At 40.9% G+C, this 21,191-nt stretch overlaps 1 protein-coding gene across 2 annotated transcripts in view; it reads right to left on the bottom strand.

Annotated features, from left to right (window-relative positions):
• Positions 1 to 14,005, bottom strand: part of ZFYVE9 (zinc finger FYVE-type containing 9) — a 57,424-nt gene extending 43,419 nt beyond the window's left edge. For both annotated transcript variants that reach the window (XM_058842167.1, XM_058842168.1), the window contains exon 1: positions 13,852 to 14,005. The gene's annotated coding sequence lies outside the window, so the exon portion shown is untranslated. The remainder of the gene's footprint in view (positions 1 to 13,851) is intronic.
• Positions 14,006 to 21,191: the final 7,186 nt, after the last annotated feature.

The following is a 21,191-nucleotide window of genomic DNA, read 5'->3' as shown; positions in this document are numbered from 1 at the left end:
AACTAGTTTATGACAAACAGTGCAACAAGAAAAGGAATGAGATACATTAAATTAATTTTTAAGGTTTTCTAGCACTGACATTTTGACCTGTCAGGTAGTTGAAATATTTATTAGTACACTGACAAACCTGCAACACGTGTTAGAAAAAAAATCTTAAAGCTCCAGCAAAATTAATAGTGCTTAAAAAATAATAAAAAAATCAGTTCTCCATGCATGAAAGCAATATTCAGTGTTACACTAAATTTTTCCCAGGGTTGTTTATTATTCTTTTCAGAAATAAGCTACAGTAATAATTCCAGGAAACTAATGAACTGAACAGTAGCACTCTAAGTAGTACTGTTTCCAAACTCAGAATCCCACAGCTTTGAATGCCAGCAGAACTCTTCCTGTATGCAAGTAAAATTTCTGATGCTATGTATATTCTACCTCTCTAAATGAAAATTAATTTTGGTTATCTGGGAAATGGTAGATGTTACAACATTGCTACAACATTCTCCAGATAGGCTTCACATATATATAAAAACAGAAGTGGAGGAAATTTAATTCCTCTGAAAGGCTTCAGACTAAGCCTTTTCAAAGGGATGTGAAGCACATGTGGCAGTGGGGAAGGTTTTCTGTACCACCACAATGTCCTCTCCCAGCCTGTAGTGCAGGAAAATGATTCCGTTTTCATGACTCCTTTGAAAAGACAAATCAATTAATGACAATTCTGTTGGTGATTTATGGCAAGGCCTGTCAGCTGCATCATGAACATCACATGAGCCAGTCATACATTAACCACAAAGTTCAACCTTCCCTGATCAGAAATGGATCAGCCCTAGCAACCCACGGCTGAAACGAGCTGTGCTGACACCCGTGCTCTAAGCCAGCAAACCTTCTAGGCAAGCAATATTCAGGGCAACAGCACAGCTTTATTATTCATTGTTTTTATTCTGCTCCTCTTTCCTTGTTCCATTCTTCCCAGGTAATGACTTTTTTGTGCGTAACCACTCAACAGAGAAGAACACAGATCAAATCAATCACTGCCAGTCTCAAAAGTAAGCTTTGAAGAGATATTACCTGGAGGTCCTGGAGCTTTTTGTTTACAGTTCAACATTTACTCTCAGCAGCCATTTCCCCTTACAAAGATCAGTGCAAAAATCAAAGAATGCTTACAGGTATGAACATAGTATATTTAAACAAAAAGCAAGTAAAAAAAAAAGTAAACTATAACATTTGGATTTCATGAAAAAAATGAAGAAGTTGGCAACAGAGCCAAATTCTTTTTTCAGTAAGAATTTAATATAAGAGAAGTATATTTAAATGAAAATCAAGGACAAAAGGAATAACTACAAATGAGAGCCAAGAATATTCACAACAACATATAACCTAGTGATTATTAGGTTTTCTCTGAATCACACACACTAAAAAAGGGTTCCATCACACTTGTAAAGAATATATACATTTCTACCTAAAAATTATGGGCCCACTGTGACCTAAGATCACTGCAAATGAAGGAGGCCCAGTGTCCCTGCTGTCCCAGTTTGCTACTTGGAGCATTTCAGCTCCTTATCTCTTCTGCTGGTGGATGCCTGAGCTCCTCTGTCTCCTGCCCTACAGTGGTGTCACTCAGGTGCTGCTTTGGTTGTACCCTGCATGTCTGATTTCCCTCAGGAGCTCCAAGAAGGCGACTACCAATTACTGCAAAAGCAAAACAAGAAATTGAAGAGAAATTTGACAAGCAGAGACGTGCTCAGAATAAGAAAGGACGAAGAACAGAGGAAGAGAACACTAAAAATACAAAATTAGAAATATCTTCTACAAAAAAGAATGTAAAAAATGTTTACAACATTAAATGAAAGTAATCTGAACTAGCAGAAACTGGAATAGATTATAATAAATGGAAAGAGACTGAAAAAGAAGCAATTTTGATACTATGGTAAAAAAATGCAAAAAATGCTCAAAGCATGAGGAGATGCTAAAAAAATGCTTCCATCTACTGGCAAGGATCCAACTCTTAACTACACTACAGATCCTCTATAATGTGCTACCAGTGAGAAGATGTCTTTGAGTAGGCAGGGAGACATTTGCAGCCATTTTAAGGCACTTTATTATTGCTAGATTAGTTGAACTAGGCATTATCTTAAATGCAAATCCAGATTTCAACACTGGTATCTTCACTTCCTACCTTGTCTACACTTTGGAAGTATCAGATGGGAGATTCAGAGACTACAGACAGGGGATACGTTCAGGCCCCAACTCTGCAAGAAAACACAAACTACAACAAGAAATACCATAGCAGGGGGTTACATTAACAGGAAATCAATGTACTTGAACAAGGGAAGAGACAAGTAGAAAGTTTCAGGACACACATCAGTAATGTAAAATTATTTTATCTGATCAAGCAATCTGGAACCTTCACAAATGGAAAAGGGGGTTCTTCACTCAAACACAAGTGTAATGCTTGCAATAATGGTGGTTTACCACATGCCCAACAATTTTGTCCCCAAATATGGAGTTCTTTCTACCTAGCACCTGCCAAATGAAGGGAAGGGCAGGCATTACAAAGTGTTGCTACACAGCAGTAGCAATATCTGTCATATACCTGAAAATGCCTGCAATAGCAAGGACTTCAGATTAGAATGCTCAAATTAAACATTCCAAAACTAAGTGTTGTATTAATAAATTAAAGAAGTAGTTGTTCAACGCAACCAGAAAAAAAAAAAAAGAAAAAGAAAATAATTGTTTTCAAAATTCTAAGTTATTAAAGAAAACTCAGCAAATGACAACAGATTTTTTTTTAAATACATGGTCTATACCACAGTTCAGATTAGAAAATCTAATTAAAACTCAACATAAGTCCATTTAGTAAGAAATACTAAATACAGCTGTAAAAAATGAAATGTAACAAATACAAAGAAGATACAGTTGCTGCTAATCCTTTCCCTGCACCAAAAGCTCAAGATGACAGAGCACCCTTCAACTTTACTTTCCATAATTTGCTGGTGTTCCTACTTCTCAATGTAAATGCACCCAAGAGCAGGCTGGGGCATGGCAGGCTATTTCTGTGTAACACAACACTGTACCAGCTCACCATGAATGCTGACAAAAGAAAAACTATTGCAATGTTGCATCGGATTGTCTTTTCTTCCAATCAACTGAACAAACAGAGATGGACAATGCTTAAAGCAGAACAGTCTCTCTAATTATTTCACCAATATCTGCATCTTTTCCCTTGACTCTCCCCCATGCCATTTTAAAGCCATTATTTCCACTTTTGTCTCCAGCCAAGTTTCCATAAGGAGACATTCACACATGCATGAGCAGTAGTAAGACAGTCAAAAGAGCAGCAACTTCAAAGCAGCATTATAGGAAGTATCACAGTCAAAAGTAACAGGGAGACAAGACAAACTACAGCAGCATTATCAACCTTTGTGCTCCAGAAAATAAAAGCAGCCCAACTGAAAAGGACACCTGCTTTATAACCATTTACAGTAGAAATAAAATTCCTTTTCCTACCCTTTTTTACTATTTCAAGGAGAAAGCAATTGATTTGTTTTCCTGACACAAACCCCAGCCTTGCCAAGCAGCCTCAGCCTGCTGCAGAGGCCGGGCCTCAGCACCTGGAGACAGGAACCAGCTCCTGCTTATGTAACTGCTTTTGATGCCTGGAAAAGGATCCATCCCTGCTCTGGGAAAGAACAAATAGATAGGTTTACACCGTAGTGCTGCCTTCCACGCAAGTTTTTCCAGAGGAATACAGCTGGAAAAAAAAAACAAAGAGAAAAATCCTTTCCTGAGATTACTCATATGCTCATAGAGATCACTTCAAAATGTGGTGGGTTATGTATCTAGTGTCTTACAACACTTTGTTTCATGCAACTTCCAAGTTCAAAATACTGTAAACCACAAAAAGCTAATGCACAGTGCATTAAACATAAATTTAATATGAAATCATGTTTCTTAATTTGTGCATGGGTTCCAAGTAATGTCATCAATGTAACAACATAGTTATTTTTAAAAATTAATCCATTTAACATACTGATCTGAAGCTGTTATTTATCTTTATTCAAATATAAACTAAAGTAAACATATAGAACAAGTAGGTTTATGGGATGATTTTGATGTTTCAGTATTTGAGAAGGCTTTGACTCTGATGTTTAACACATTTGAAGAATAAAATTATTTAAAGCCGCACCCTCTATCCCAGAGTGGATTAATCCTGTATTCTAACACTTTATGAATTTTTCTTCTTTCCAGTGTAGGTTAGAAACAAGAATGAAACCCAAATAGACTCAATATTATTTCAGATCTTTCTTAGATTTGGGCAATAAGGGAAGAACTGACTGAGTTCCCCTAGAATCTCTACTTAAAAGCCTACAACTCCTAAGGAGCTGTCCCTTTTATAAAGCCCATGAGGGGCTGACACTTGTGAGTGCCAGTGAGCAAAAGCTGATAATAAAAGCTGGAACTGCCAACCAACCAGACTGGAACAGATCAAAAGGACAATGGGCAAGAAGGGAAACTGCTTTGCTACTGTTTACCAGCCCATCAATTCCAAGTTGTACCCACCCGGGAGCGAAGCTGCTGGGAGCAACACAATTTATACATTCAGCTGCTTTTTAGAGAATGGACCATCCAAACAGGCAAAAACTCTGAAAGACCACTGGAGAGAAGTCAGGCAGCTACTAACACCACTTTTATCAACAGGCTGTGTTTCCAACACTCCTGTGGTCATCTCTGCTCATCTGATAACTGTGTCACACAACAGTGCTCTAAATTCATCACTTTTAAAGAAATATCATAATTATAGACACCAAACGGTTACTATTTCTCAAATGCTATGTTATGTAAAGCTGGATTACCATACATCCCTGAAATAAATATGGACTTTTATCTCATACTCTCTTCTCCCTGAAATTATCTCTAAGTAGGTAACTTAATTGCCATTTTGTGTAGACCTTTATATTCATATCACACCAAACACATTATAAAACGCTGTTGTCAAGTGTAGCAAAGATCCCTCCCACGTTTGTGATCATGATCTAACATCACTGATGATGCTCACAGTGCATTATGTCTTAAGTCATCTGTAACTAGTAACTCACTCGATACAACTCAATAATCCATGGCAACAGTGCATACTGAAACTGCTATTTCTGAGCATGCATCTCATCTGTGCTAAGGGCCATTAACATGCTTGTAACAGTGCTGAAGGGACTGAGCACTAACCACCAGAAACAGGCAGTAACTTGCTTTTAGGTGCACTGTAAAGCTTTTTTCTTTTCACTGATACACTGTGCAACTGAGACGATCAGGACATCTACCTGAAATTTATGTTTGGCTCCAGGAAGTTTTAGTTTTAATACTAAGTGCCCATAATTCTGTATCTCTGTTAGCAGTCACAGGAAATAAAGACTTAACAGACAAAACCCAAAAACATTTGAAAGCCTTCCTTATTATTAATGAGTTATGAGTATTAATATAGAAATCTTACAGAGCTCAAGGAACTCCAAATTCTTATAAACTCAGATAGATCAAAACTGAGAAACCTCTGCCACTTCTTCTGTCCACTGATAGGGTGGTTGATTCTGTTCAGCCATGAATCCCCACCTCTTTACCCCTTCTTCTCAGTCTGTAGCATATATTCCTGTTTTCTTCATCTGGAGGGCTCCTTTTCCCCTCTCACATTCCTTTCCCATTCTCTTCTTTCTGCATCCATTTGTTTTCTCCCTACCCAAGCTTTCTTCTTTCTCTGACAGAAAAAAAACCAAACATGAGAAACCCCATGTTCCAACATTTCTGTTCATTACTGGTATAAATATACCGGTAAACAACCTTATTAACCACGAGATTAAGAACAGTGGGAGCAAACCCAACAGCAATGGTGGTACATCCACTTTGCAAATAGAAATGGAAGTCTTTAGAGAGCTGGCCATCAAAAGAGCAAAAAAAAAAACACATGGCTAAAAAAACAGCCATATGCTAAGACACCATCCTGACTGCCAACCTGCGCCCTACCCCTCCTCATCATTACAGACCATCATTAAGCTCCTTCACAAATTCACTTAAACCCCTAGTCTTGTAGCCTTAAATGCATTTTCTGACACATACACAGTGGGTATTCAGTATCCAGGACCACTTCTCTCAAGCATCTCAGTAATTCAAACCTCTAGTCAAGGCAAGTTTTGTTAAATACATAGGAGGCACTACTGCGTGTTTCCTCAAATTAAGGAACAATCTGAGTATTGAGTAAGGTACAATTACATTTAAAAGCCATCTGTACAGAAATGAAGCTTAATAAAAAAAGCTTAATAAAAAATATATATAGCCACAAGGGGTATTATAGGAAATTTATAGGGGAACAAAACCACTACATATATATTTATCTATTTCCTGTGAGTGTCAAGAAACAATTGCTAATTGGCATGATAATAAACCCCACATTCATTTTACATGAGTATACAAAAAGAGAATCTATGAGCAAATTCCAGAAAAGGGTTAAAATGCATTTTACAGGTGACTTGTTAAGTGAAACCATGGTAAATATAATATAGAAGTTATTAAGCCAGTACACCAATACAATTACTTGAAAGCAGAAAAGCACACAGGTGGACCGATGCTTAAGTAACAACCTTTTAAAGTTACATTTATAAAAGAGTCAAGAAAGAACTGTGAAACCCATGAAATACACTGGGGTTTTATTCAGCCTTCATCATTTATACAAAAACACAGTATGAAATTACTACAATCAATGCAATTTGGTGTTTCAGCTAAGAGGCTGTTTCAATATATATGCTATTTAAAGTAATCTGTTAATAATATAACCTAAGAAGTGGGCTTTGCATGCACTTTCAAGTTCACCAAATAAGAGACCATTAAAATACTCATTTTGAATTAAACAACGCAGCATTTACAATGTACCTTTGTGACACAGTAACAACCAATATGCTCCACTGGACTATGAAAGTGGAAACAACAGCTGTATACTGGAGGATAAAGCCCAAAAAGGGTGTAAATCAGATACCTGTGCCTTTTTATACAATACACAAGCCTCAGAAGCAAGCTATTTCCAAGCCATAGCATGTATTTCTACAGTATCACAGGAGAATATACAATTTCAAAGACTGCAAGATAAATGGAAAAAAAAAATCACGAAGAGGGAACTTTCCTCTTACGTTATCTCAATTCATATTAAATGTTCATTTATCTGCATTACAGTGCAGATAGGGAATAAAAAATTACATTGGCATGATTGGTTTGCTGGGTATATTTTAACCATGTAACTTTTGTGTTTCCTCCAGCCTACAAAGAAAGCTCAGTATTCACACTCTCAGTAATATGAACAACAGGACTTACAAACTGGTTAAAGTGTTCAGATGCTGCCACTTTTCAAGTGTTGTACATTTCATCTAATCTCCTGTAGAAATTAAGATTATGGGATTTTGTTGTTCATTTACTATTCTTTATGCACATATTTTAAAATATAAATATATATCTGTCATGAAAATGAGTATCTACACAGTAAAAACAAATCCAAGTGACTGCCCTCCAAGGGAAAAGCAAGCTGTTCTATGTATTTTGGCAGCAACCTGCTGGGCAATCAATACCCACACAGCTCTGGAAAAAATCCCCAGAATTATGGTGTTATGTGAGAAAGATGGGATTAATGTAGAGAGGGAAGGAAGGGAAGAGATACTATGGGGCAAAAAGGAATTACATTTACAGAAAAACAAGATTCTTTCATTCCACAGATGGTGGAACAAAATGCTTACTAATATAGTATCTCCAAGAACTTGGATACAAATAACATCAGATAAGATTTACACTATAATAAACTCATTCAACACATCTTCCAACTTGAAACAAAACATACTTCTCTCCATCTCCAGATCACGGAAGAAATTCCCTGCTACTTACAAAATCTTTCACAAAATCTAAAGAATTACAGGTGGAAAATAAATTGTAGCCATCAGAAACGGATCTGGAACAGATTCCCAGTGTTTCAGCTCCTTTATTACTCGTTCCAGCATTGGTTCCAGCACTGACTCAATCCAAGAACCATTGAACTCTTCAGAGCACCAAGTTAATCAAGCCCAGTTCTCTGCTGTCCTCAGTATTGGATGGTGTCAGGCAACAAGCTCCTTGGATCTGTGATGCTAAAAAGAAAGGTCAGCACTACCCTACGCAGCAGTTGGTGGGAGTGACACACAAGATAAACTTTTTTCTTTCCTATCACACTTAAGAATCACCAGCACAGTTATCCACCTCTCTTCTGCAATAAACCACAGCGGCCCACTTGCTTTTGCTTCTCTACAACACCTGCAGAAAAACCAAATGTGCACCTCTTCACTTACCACACTTCCCAACCTGGCAGAGAAACAAGATTAATTTCATTTTGTTTAAATTGATATGCAAAGCTCAGAGCTGCAAAACTTGAAGTGGGAATACAAAATTAATTCTGCCAAGCACCTTCAGCAGATGACTGGGGCAGGGTTTACCTTCACCCCCACACTCATCACCAAAGTGCACCTCAGAGATACTGGATGTGTGGCACACCCAAGATCAGAATGAGGTCTGTGTACCACACAGACCAGAGGAATCTACATCCTCAGAAACCAGGACCCAAATTTTACTATTATTGACACCAGTCTTCAATATTTCTCTTAAAATCCAACAATTCAAAAAAAAAGAGAGAGGAAAAAAGAAATCTAAGTTGTTGACAAAGAAAAGGAAACAGATGAGAGAACAATTTCATTGACAGGGTTAAAAGAAATGCTGGAGAAGCACAGTAAACAATATCTGAGAAACAAAAAACCTCACAAATCTGAAAATATCTACCATTTTTGTCATGTAGTGTCTTATAAACTTCCAATTATCAGACTGGCCAACTGGTCAAGCAATAAATTTTATGCATATTCATATGATTTGCCAATTCTTCTTGCATTTGTAGTAACTACATACACCATAAAATCATATTTTCAAATGGCTTGGCCTTTATTTTAGCATTCCTAAGTCAATCCTCTAGTTCACATTTGAAGCACAAACAGGTAAGACAACATGTACACTGAGTTCAAAGCAGAGTTTTGACACAACAAAACTGAACCTGGAAACGAGAAAAGTTCCTCTAATAGTCAGTGTCATTCACAGATAAAGAAGGTATTATGTGATTTAGAAAGCTCCTTGATCTTCTTCTTCCACTGAACATTTACCAACTTCTTTTAAGTGCATCACACTACATTTTGGAAAAAAGTACCAGCGTATGTTCTTCCATTGATAATCTGCTATGAATCTGCTAAAGTATTTCACCCACATTACTTCCCTAAATAAAATTTTAAACTTGGAGTGAAATAGAAATGTTGTACCCAAAACGCGTATGAAGTTTGAGTTACATTATTTATTTTAAAAGGCTTCAGTATATTGTAGAAGTAAATAAAAACTTTCCAATTACAGTATTTTTTAAGAAGAATCCAGAAGGTTGTTAAGTACTACTAGAGCAGCTTGAGCTCTTCTGTAAATGATAGAGCACACATGAATCTCTGACCCAAGTATGGCCTAATTTCAATTTATGCCCTGATAGGAAATGTCCTCTGGATTCTTTGTATGCTGGGAAGAGGGAATGACAAGTTCCCCTCAGCTACCATTTTACTGTTAAAAAAAAACCTCTTCTGCAAAACTGTAGTACAAGTAGTCAATATGGAAAATTCTGAAACACTTTCAATCAGTATGGTAAAGATTTGGTATATAGCATTTCTCTTCTAGTTCTTAACTGGGCAAGGGATCTTCTCAGCTCAAACAAAGAAAAGCACAACACACTTCAGGCATCTTTGATTGTGCCTAATTCCTCTAATAAAGAATAGCTGGGAAACAGCCTTAAAATAGTTATCAAACTGAATTCTACAACATTTTCACAAATAGAAAACAGCAGAGGAAGAAACACTTCCAGCTCTGTGCACACGAGGCTTTAGTCCTTTTTTGTAACTGCTGCAAACATCAGTTCAGCTCAAGTCAGGCCAAAAACCAGAAAGACAAAAGTGAAGGCACATTTACTGCACTGCTTTCCATACAAATCCATCCCCTACACAGGGTTCAGCAGCACTGTCTAAAGCACCAGCTGATGCCTCAAGCCTCCATGGGAAATCTTTCCACCTTTGTCAATATGCTGGAATCAAACCGCAACAGAAAATCCAACAACAGTGTTTGAAAAAATTGTTACTGGGCAATACCATTTCCAAATGGAAAGCCCTACTCAACTCCACTATGCCACCAAGCTCTTAAAAACAGACGTTCATCAAGCTTCCTGTGGATATTGAAAGGAAGGGGAAGAAGTATAGGAAATAAGCAGCATGCAATAAAATTCTTGACAGACAAACCTAGACAATCCCAGCAGAGCTTACTGGAATGCTTCTAGACCTTCAGTGTACTCCCTTAAACAACTGATACTACTAATACCCCTCTGATTCATAGACAGGTTTGTTTCAGTTGCCATCAAAATATCAGAGGTATAGTATTAACAATATTAACACACATAGCAAGCAAGACGAAGATACTTATATATTCTATATACAACACAGATAAAATAGAGAGGTATAGCTATTAGCATTACCTACAAATAATTCCATATGAAAGTTGATAATTTCTACTCAAAAAACATAAAGACAAACAAAAAACCAAAGCAAGTGGAAATCCAGCACTCAAGTCCACATTTTCCTTTGCTCAGTATACACTGGGGACCAAACATGTGAAAAGTTTGATATATCAACACCAAAACTTCCAAGCATAACGTGGTCACACTGCCGCATATTGACATTTCCAAATCATCAAATGTCACATGAAATTAAAACAATGTTGAAGTTTCCTAAAGCTAATATAATGTAATTATTATAATGTAATTACTGATGGAACAATCCAGTAATAAACCAGACTGAAATTTTTCAGTGAAAGAATACATATAAACTCACCTTAAAAGTATTTTTCCTATTCTACCTGTCTCCTATGGCAGCCTGAATAGCAGCTAAAGTAAATCTCAAACAAATAGTGAGTAGGAATGTACTTGTATGTAAAAATAAAATTATTTATAGAGATAAGACAAATAATTATTCTTTACATATGAATTATATTTGTGTGCATTATGATAAAGGTCATTTAGTTTTATCACACTGATTTTCCAGTGTGCTATTTTTTTGATAACTATGTAGCATGTTTTGCTCTAGCCATTAGTCCAAAAAGCTGTATCAATACATATCCTGAATTTTATTTTTCCTGAATTCCAATTCAAGTAGTAACTACTATGTCAGTGAAGGATCCTTGATATATATTTTATATCTTCCTATCCATCTGCAGTCATTGACACAATTTTCCCAGTATTGCAAGATATAGCCAACACTTCTAGCTAACAGAGAAGTAAAAACTGTCTCTACTCAGCATTTTCAGTTACTTTCAGCCATTTACTTTTGACTTGCTATGGCTTGTCAATACAAAAAGCTTTGTCAACTTGTAGTACCATTGTATCTTTCTCAATGCTTTAGAGAAACAACAGGAGGGAAAACCAAGCATATTAGTTCACATTTCTGTCCATTTAAAAGTCCAAGTCTCCTGAAGAATCACAAATAGAACCATAAACAGGCCACCTTTCAATTTCTTTAATCTCAATCACATTACAAAAATAAACATTAGCCTTTATATAACACTTTCAAAGAAGCCTATGAATATACCGGCGTCTTACAACAGTGTTCTGGAAAAGATCACAGATTCATCAGCACACAGACTAACTGTGCACTGAAACTATCACTCCTCAACTGATTTTTGGTTAAGAAAACCAGTTTTATTGGGAAGATTCTCAGCTTAGTATATCAAAAATATTTTTCTGATCAACAAAACATGAATACACAACTTCTTCCCAAAACCTCTTTTTGGCCAACTTGTATTTAAAAGCAAAAGGCCACTCTAATTCTTTAGCAAAATATTTTCCAGGTAATTTTCTATAGATAGCCTGTAAACTGAAAAACAAGCAAGCTGTTTTCTGCCAAAGCTGGCACAGTGACTGGACAGACTACAACAGACATTAAAAGCTTATCATTCTTTGGCCACAAGTTTTAATACTGCATCTTTGTTCAGTCTCTACCTTTGTTCCCTGAGACAATCACAGCCAGACTTTATGCCAAGCTAAAAAAACTGTATTTCATCTCAGCCTTAGCCCCAGGCCTCAGATCCTGAAATGAGTGTATGTTTGAAAGTATTTAATCCCCAGCCTCGTAACTGACTCAAAGCTAACACACAAAAATAACACCCAATATCAGGAGTCAGCACGGTGGTTTTGGGGTGGGTTTCTTCCTTTCTCACACGCTAAAGGAGGCACCATAAAGCAATTCAAATAAATCACAGTCTGTCAGAACATGGTAACTTGTTCAGCGCTGATCAGGGCTTCAGTTAGAAAGAGAGGCTTGTTTGAAATTTTAGACCCTTCTTCAGCTTCCATTTCAGATTCCCCAAACCTCTGAAGAGATTTTTAAATTTGTCTCTCTTGGGTCAAGGAGACTGTTCTTCTCATTTTGCATCACATGCCGTAACTTTATAAAAAGAAGCACACGGAGGGTTCAGGCAGTAACAAAGGATTTGGATGTTTCAGCCTCTGAAGGTGTATCTAAAATCTGGATTTGTTCCATGCAATCAAAAATTACTTGCTAATGGAAGTTAATTATAACGTTTTAAAGCCTTGCCTAGCCAGTTAAATGTTGCCCAAAGAAAATAAAAGCTTTTATTCAGGTAGAGCATCTTTTTCATTATAACTATTTTATTTGTTTTTACACGGCTCCTTCCGGGTTTGGGTTCAGTCTGGACCTAAAAACTGAGGGCAGTGTTATTCAGAAATTCTAATCTGAGACAACCACACTTAATAAGAAGAGTGACAGAATTCAGTTAACTTTTAATATACTGAACTGAATGAAAATACGTGTAAAAATGACACCCTCTGAAAAACCTCTGTCATAAAATAATAAGGAATATCCAGTCTATAAATAAGAAGAGCGTTAACACGAAAACAAAGTATATCAATTTCCATCTGCTACTTCTTTCTCTCTCTGGTTAAGAAGATAAAAACATTTCTTGAGCCACGCTCTGCCATAAGCACCTATTTAGCCATAACATTTATGAGCAAGAAACTAGCCCACCTCTGCAAAAAGTCTGACATGCCAAGAGTGCCAGTTATTCTTAGAGTGAGACATGACCACAATTTCACGTAATTAGAGATGTTATAAAACGCATCCCGCCCGCTCTCCCCATCCCCCTCCACCACTACCACCATTGCAGGAGTGACTTGTTACACATCGCGATGAGCAAGTAACATTCCCTGCCCGGGGAGAGAGCGGAGATCAGGCCATAAAAAGGGCACGAGATGCAAACAGGGATCCTCCCCTGCCCGGGCCGGCAGCCGCGGCTGCTCGGGCACAACCTCGCCCTGCCCCGCGCCGGTACCGGGGTGTCCCGGGGGGAGCAGCAGCTCCTTCCTCATCCCCGGGATCGCTCGGGGAGAAAGGTGCCCCGGGCGAGCGGGTCACCCAGTCCGGACGCCCAGGGACGGAGGAGGAACGGCGGGGAGGGGGCTCGGAGGACCGCGGCGGCCGCCGGGGAGGGCTGGGGGGAGACCGCTGCCTTCCCCTTGGTGGCGTGCGGAGGACAAGGGCGGCGGGGCGAGGGGGCGCCCGGAGCCCGCAGGCCCAGGGCGCTATCGGCGATACGGCGGCTCCACCGAGGCACCGGAGCCCTTCCCGCCCGCCCGCCCGCGGGGCCGCGCTGCGGGCGGCAGGGGCCTGGGGAGCGGGGCACCCCGGCCTCACGGGCCCGCGGGCGGCGCGCCGGACGCCGCTCACTCACCTCGGGAGGCAGCAGGCGCCGCCGGGTCTGCATGGCGAGGGGGATCCGCCGGGTCCGCCCCGGCAGCGCTGGGGGCCGGCGCGCCCTCGCCGCCGCCAGCCGGGTTCGCTCGCTGCCTCCGCGGCCAAGGCCGCCGCAGCGCCCGGCAGCAGCGCCCCCTGCCCGGCCCCGGCGGCAGCGCACGGCACTGCGGCACCGCCGGGGAGGCGGCGCGGAGCTGCCGCGCCCCCGCCCCGCGCCGCGGGGTCCGCGCCGGCAGCGCCGCACCGGGCCCCGGGGTCCGCCACGGCACCCCCACAGCGGGCGGACAGCGGGAGCAGCCGTCCGCTCTGTCCCCGAAGGGATCCCGCAGCCACGCACACACCCACAGGCAGGGGCGGCACCGGGAACCCACCGCCGCCACCGGGCGCTGCCGGTGCCCCGCGGCCGAGGGATGGATGCGCCTCCGGGCAGCGGCTGCAGTGTGTGTAGTGTGACCACAAAACCTGGTCAGAAGGACTCGCGGCTGGGAGCCGAACATGTGTTATTTCGCCGTTTCGTGTTAAGTCTCTCCACAGTCGGAGAGACACTCCATCCTGCGGGACGCCCTCGGCCGCCCCGAGAGGTGCGAGGCCCGGAGCCATCCGCTGGCACACACGTTCAATCCTCAGCAAAAAGGTTTCCCGAAATTTAAAAAAAAAAACACACACACACAAAAAAAAAAAAAAGGCAACAAACAAACCACCAAACAACAACAAACAAACACGCTCGTTGCCACAGGAGCCGCGATAGCGAGCTGACAGGGTACGCCAACCCGTGACACTGCGCCCGGAGTCTCACCCGTTCTCTCTCCAAGAGGAGGCGGCCGCCCATGCCGGGAGCGGGACTCTCCGCCTGGCTGCGGGCCCTCGGCAACTCCAGGGAAATGTCACAATGTCACTCCCGGCGTGTGCCGCGGTCCGGCGGGGGCGGCTGGTCCCGGGCTGCGAACCGGCACAGCGCGCCCTCACCGCCGCCTGCGGCCTCACCCGGGCGAGCGAGCGCCCAGCGCCTCACGTAGCCCTCACTCCTCGTCTCAGGAGCCTCTTGCCTCAGGAACCCCTCACCTCAGGAACACCCCATCCCTCGCCTCAGGAACCTCTCTTTGCTCGCCTCAGGAAACCTCATCGCTCTCCTTAGGAACCCCTCACCTCAGGAACACCCCATCCCTCGCCTCAGGAACCTCTCATCTCGGTTTCCCCTCATGAAAGGCTCGCTTGGTGGCAGGGGAATGGGAAGGAGTCGCTCTCCCCTCGCCTTTGTGCAGGTCCATGACCTCCCAGCCGCAGCAGTGCCATGTCAGCCCAGGAAGGAGGGAAAGGTGAGTGTGGTGGCTGCTAATGCAGTTTCACGCCCATTCCTTCTTCCCAAACCTTCACACTTACAGGCCATCACTTTCCAGCCGGTTGGGCTTCTCCATTAACTTCCCACATGTCAGTGAATGCAGTGTAATGAGCCCCGGTGATAAAATCTAGGCCTCCTTGCTGCAAGAGCATCAGCCCATCCTGCTTTAAATGAAAGGGAAGCACTTAATGTTTATTCATTGATTCTGGTGCAACTATGTGCTTTTCAAGCAGAAAATATGAGATACTCCCAATCAACTGAATCATCAATCCATGGGCAAAGAGCTGAGGAGATAAAAAATGCTCATCCATCATAGCTGGGAGTAGCATGTTAATGGAGATGGAATTTATTTTCTCCCATAAAGCATTCCTGGTTAACCCCAACTTGCTATCTCTTTAGCAATTAGTAGTGCCATGCTTGTGAAGCACAGATGAGGGGTTCAGATTGTTGCAATACACAATTACTGTCCTCAAAATGGTTCTCATGAAACACCTCAGACTGATAAACATAGAATATGACCAATAATAAAAAAAAGGAAGTTAATTAAAGACTGAGCAGCATAACACTCCATAACCTCTGGCCAAATGCATGCAAGTGCATAGCTTTGCCATCTATGAATGTCTCACAGAGGCATATCACTACCATAATTTTGTTCTACTTTTATTCCTCTGGATGCAGCCACTCATTGGGATGTCTTCTCACCAAACACGGAGAGGTTTTTCCTGAAGAGTATCATAACTGGCTGTTTTGCAAGAAGGCTGTCACATGAAAGCATGAAAAACAGGAGTTAGGAGCAGTGGGAATCATCTCTCTGAGTTAGGGTGATGGGACACGGTCTCATTCCTCATTCCTCCTGGGTATCTTGGATGCCATGTGACATGTTCCTAATGAAGATGTATCTAGAGGAGCTGCAAACACCACAAACTCCAGGGTGCTGCTCCAGGCAGCTGTGGTGCCAGACACCTGAGCTTAGATCACGGAGATTGCCCATCTTGTGTTCTCAGTGTGCTCCCTCTGCTAGAAGAGGAAACATTTCAATATTGATAGTGAGAAACGCTGTGTACAAACCAAACCAATTATTTTGATCCCAAGGCACAGCAAGGCTGTAAGACATGGACCATGACCTTTCATTCAGCACAGGAGTCCAAGTTGCAAACTCTCCAAAATATATCTGCAGCTCTTCCATGTCTGTGAACCTCCACAGCATTGTCATAACAAGTGATGCCTGATACTATCCCACATGACAGCTTGCTATTGAGCTTGACACCTCTTTTCCCAATTATTTTGCTACTTTTTCCCAGCTCTTTATGAGAAGCTACCAAGGAAAAGGCATAAAGGAGAGTAGAGAGAAGAGGATACTCCAATTTGCAAAAGGCAGGGCATAGGAAAGGGGATGAGAGGACTGCAGTTAGAATGGTGAGGGGAACCTCTGAGGTGCCCTGGTTGCAGGGAGCAGCACTTAGTTACAGGGTCAATACAAAGATGTGTGTAATAACATGTGTACTCTGGGATCTAGGAGTTCCAGAGAATTCTAGGGATTCAAAATGATGCCAGAGTAATCTTTGAACAATAGAGTTAAGGACAAATACGAGGATTTTTTTAACTACATGGTGAAACTTGCAGAAACCTGAACAAAAGGAAGTTTCATAATGGCTTCACTCAGTTCCTAGGTAGAAATAGTGGAGTGGTTAACAACAGTGTAGGAAAGGCAGAACTATTCCTGGTCTGTTTTTGGGGAAGAGACATATGATACACAAATATCTGATGATGATGATGAAATACATTCCATTACAACAAGCACTGAGGAGGATCTTGAAGCTAATGAAGTTGGCTCAGCAGGTCCAGGTAACTTGCATCCAAAAGTTTTAAAAGCACTGGCACTGAGTATCTTTAGATCATTAATGTGGATTTTCAATAAATCTTGGAACACTGTTAAAGTTCCAGAGGACTGGATGAAATATTGTACCAATATTTTAAAAGAGTAAGCAAGGTGACCAAGGTAATTACAACCTGCCAGACTGACAAGAATTTTGGGTAATAAAATGGGACATTATCTACATTACTTGATTAAAAAAGAATTAAAGGGTGGAAACACAATAAATGCAAATTAATTTGGAAAATAAATCTTGCAAAAATAATTTGATTTTTTAAATGGCATTACAAGTTTGGTTGATGAAGGTAAGTAAGGTCTGCAAAATATTTGTTCTGGTAACTTGCAGCATTTGAATTAAGAAGCCAAAATGAAACTGACTCATCACAGCACTTATTAAACTGTTGAGACTCTAACTGACAGTTACAAAGAGGGAAAATTAAAAGTCCTCATCAAAGAATATGTTTCTGCATCCTATGGCAATTACTTCTACACTGCATTGTATTGATATTAATGGTTTTAAGAAAAACATAAAATCATCATTTAATGAGTTTGCAATTGATGTAAGCAATAGGGATTCATAAATAACAAGTCATACTGCAAAGTAGCTGAGGCAGCTTGATAACAAGTAATGTGCATTTCTGTACAGCCAAATGTAAAAACATGTACCAAGGAATAGAGGAAGTGATTATAGGATGAAGGAATTTTTGCTTTTACAATTTAATGCTCAAAAACCTCAAGAATCCTCACATATAATCAGAAGAAAATAATCAGGTGGTGTGGTGCTGTAGCCACGAGGATAATGCAGTCTTTGGGTTTATGAATAGGAGAATATAGAAATATGTCTGTATTTATTTTTCTAATACTTTCTGTGCCCACTTATCCTGAAGTCTGATACCCAAATTCCTTAATTCCTTAACAGAAGCTGAAAAAGAGATGGTTCAGAGGAGATCAATAAGAATGATTTAGACTGAAAGTGAAAAGGTTCAATTTATTTCAGTGTGAAAAAAGAAGGTGAAGGGGTGACTCAATCACAGGTCTTTAAGGACCTCCAAGATTCAGTAAGTGTATGCAGATGTATTCATCTTCCTGTGAGGTCTTCTACCAGGGAAGATAATTAATCACCAGGACAGTTTAGGATGGGACAAGCTGGTTTCCCAGCACTGGGAATGTCAAAATCAGGAGGTTGTAAAAACTTAATTTTAACAGAAGCAGGAGTTCAGCCCTGTAAGTCTGCTCCCCAGGAGGTAGAACTCTGTGTCTGAAGCTGAGGATTCTGGCTGCTTGTCTATGCAGAAGTTGATTTCCTAGGGCACTAAGAAGTAGCAACCTGTCATCTCCTTCAGCATCATCTGACACAGCTCATGTGCTGCTCAGCACATGATGGGAGCAGCCGTGGAGATGGCAATGTTTACAATGGTTGAAGGGATGGGTGGACTCCTTCACAGAAGGCAAAGCCTTTGAAGCATATTGCATGCCAAGATAACTTTTCTCACTCAGGAAGCCTGAGACATACTTTGCTGGAAGCTGGGTGGTTACTCCTGACAAGTGTGACTATATGATTATCCTGCTACTGAACTCTTCCTCTGGCATGTGCTTCTGGCCACTGTCACAGACAGCACAGTGATCTTGTTCCAAGCAGTCTCTCAGGTCCACATCAAAGCTGACCCAGGCCTGCTCTTTGACAAGTGCAGTGAGAAATTTAGTGTGAGCAGAGAATAGATGCTTGATAAGATGCATTGCATGGGAGAGGGCAAGAATCAGTGGAGAGAGCAAGACTTCTTAATATTAGAAGGTCAAAGGCTGTCTTGGGTAGGGGATTGTACATAAGGCTCTGGATGTCTCCAAAATCTGTCATCAAAACATTCGAGTCTCTCGGTCTGATGTGGTACCATCAAAAAACTAGGAAACCTTGTGGCAAAATGTTCATGACTTTCCTAACATAGTTCCTGTTACAAGTGCTCAGCCTTCTAGTGATATGCAAGATCTTGAGTAGGAAAGTCCTGTGCTGTGAGCCTAAGAGTCCAAACCTCTTGAGTGACTGAAGCTTTATTCACAGTTCCATGGAAGAAAATGTTGGCTTTTTTTCCACACAGTTGCTAATAACTGCCTGCACGCCACACTCTGACAGAAACAATACTCTAAGTATTCATTACTAACGCTGCTCCTAGTGAAGGGCTTAGAGATCATTTAACCAGTTTTTGTTGTAAAATAGACGCCGTCGCTGGTAACACCCTCGGAAAGAGGCGAGCAGACGGCGCTGCCGACTGCAGTGCTGTGGCTTTGCCCTCTAGCGGCTGAGAGACTGGCCCAGCTCCGGTGGTGTCTGTCTTAATACGTTTTGATTACCTCATCGGCCTTGAATCTTTGATTTTTCTAAATTCTGTGCAGTCTTCATCCATTAAACTCAAGTACTACCTGCACCAGAACAATGTGAATCAATAAAATCCCTGGCTTAAGATTCTCAGAATCCTATATTAAGGTTAACTCAGTATTAGTGAGTCATACGATAAAGCCACTAATACATGGGCACTTAATTAATCTATGATGCATTTTCCACCAGATAGGACTTAATCTCTTGGAAGGAAAAAGACCTTCTAGGTCACCATCTCATTTTCATTGTATAAGTCAGTTTAGAGTCATTCCATGCTGAATATCTATTCTTATTTTGTCCAGTTTAAATTTTAAATGTGCCATGTATCCTTAGGAAAAGAAAAAGAGATTGCATCATAATCCTTTTCAACAGTAAACTCAAACGGTTATGCATTTGAAAAGGGTATAACTTCTTTACTGTCTATGCTGGCTAAATCTTGAAACATCCATCACTTTTCTGTCCATACTTCAGACACTGGCCTAGAGTCTCTAAGAGATCTGTCTGTATCTGTTTTAAACCTCTATGGGAGCTTGAGCAAGGGCTTTGGACTTCAAGGACATCTCATTTTTTTCTATTTCTCTCCCTCTGGCACCCATTTTATATTATTAGACCAAACTTCATAATGAAATAGCATTTACTCAATTAAATTGTTTGCCTTTCTCTCCCCCTCCCTCCTTCCTGTATCTTTAGAATCTCTTAGCCAATTTCTGCCACAGCCGAAAAAGTGTTAAGTCTCAAAGGAAATTTAGTTCTCACAATTTTTGTATCAATCCATGGCCAGACACAGAGGGGCTGATCCAAAGCAAGTCCAACTCTGCTGGTCCATACTCAGTGTGACAGCAGCCAGTTTACCAGTCAGTGCCCTGGCCTTGCAGAGAATGTGAAGGAAGCTGTGGTAGCAGGGTGATCCTTGTCATGGCAGGGCTGAGGTTAGTGCAAGGAAGAGAGGGTGAAGACAAAAATCCATGTGCAAACTCACTCATACTCACATGACAACTTTCCAAGGGTTGTTATTTGGACTCGGTATTTGAGCATGAGATATGATACTTAGGTAATTTGAAAGCCTCTGCTAAGCAAGAAGTCAAATTACAGGATTCAGTAGTTCCAATAAACAACTGGATCATTTAATTCTTATTGTTTATTTTGTTATTCATCTGTATTTAGAAGCCCTGGAAATGCTTAAGTACCTTTTTGATTACATTCCTACTCTGGCCAGAAGCTGGAAGTGGCTTTAGAGAATACTCATGGGGTTCATGTATTTGTGAGGCTATTCCAGATGAACACATCTGTGCTCAGTAACAAAAAACCTGCCAGGATCTGGAACTGGGAGAAACAGGTTCTTGTTCAAATCTTTGCTGCTTTGCTGAGTGACGTTTAACCCCCTATTCCCCTCTCCCTATATGCAGTAAAAGTAGTAGTATCTACAGCATGAGTAAGTTTTCTGTGAGTCCTAAGGAAGGTCTGTGAAACCACTTTGAGATTCTTTTACAAGAAAGGTTATTATGATGATTACATGAAAAGCCATCATTTGGAAGAGAGGAAATCACCACCTAAATATGTGCCTTCTGGTTCACTGAGACAAAAGAACTTTGAGATTAAAAACTGAATAGGAGTTTGAAACATTAAATCCATCTACAGAACTTCATCTCCCTAAAATGCTGACAGATACGTATTTTCCATTTGAAGATCTGAAAGTAATTTACAAATAGTTGAAACCTGCTAGTTGCCCTGTGA

The sequence above is a fragment of the Poecile atricapillus genome, chromosome 7, assembly GCF_030490865.1.
Source record: "Poecile atricapillus isolate bPoeAtr1 chromosome 7, bPoeAtr1.hap1, whole genome shotgun sequence".
NCBI classification, from domain to species: Eukaryota; Metazoa; Chordata; class Aves; order Passeriformes; family Paridae; genus Poecile; species Poecile atricapillus.
The sequence above is the reverse complement of the archived record's forward strand: the minus strand, read 5'-3'. Positions and strand labels throughout refer to the sequence as shown.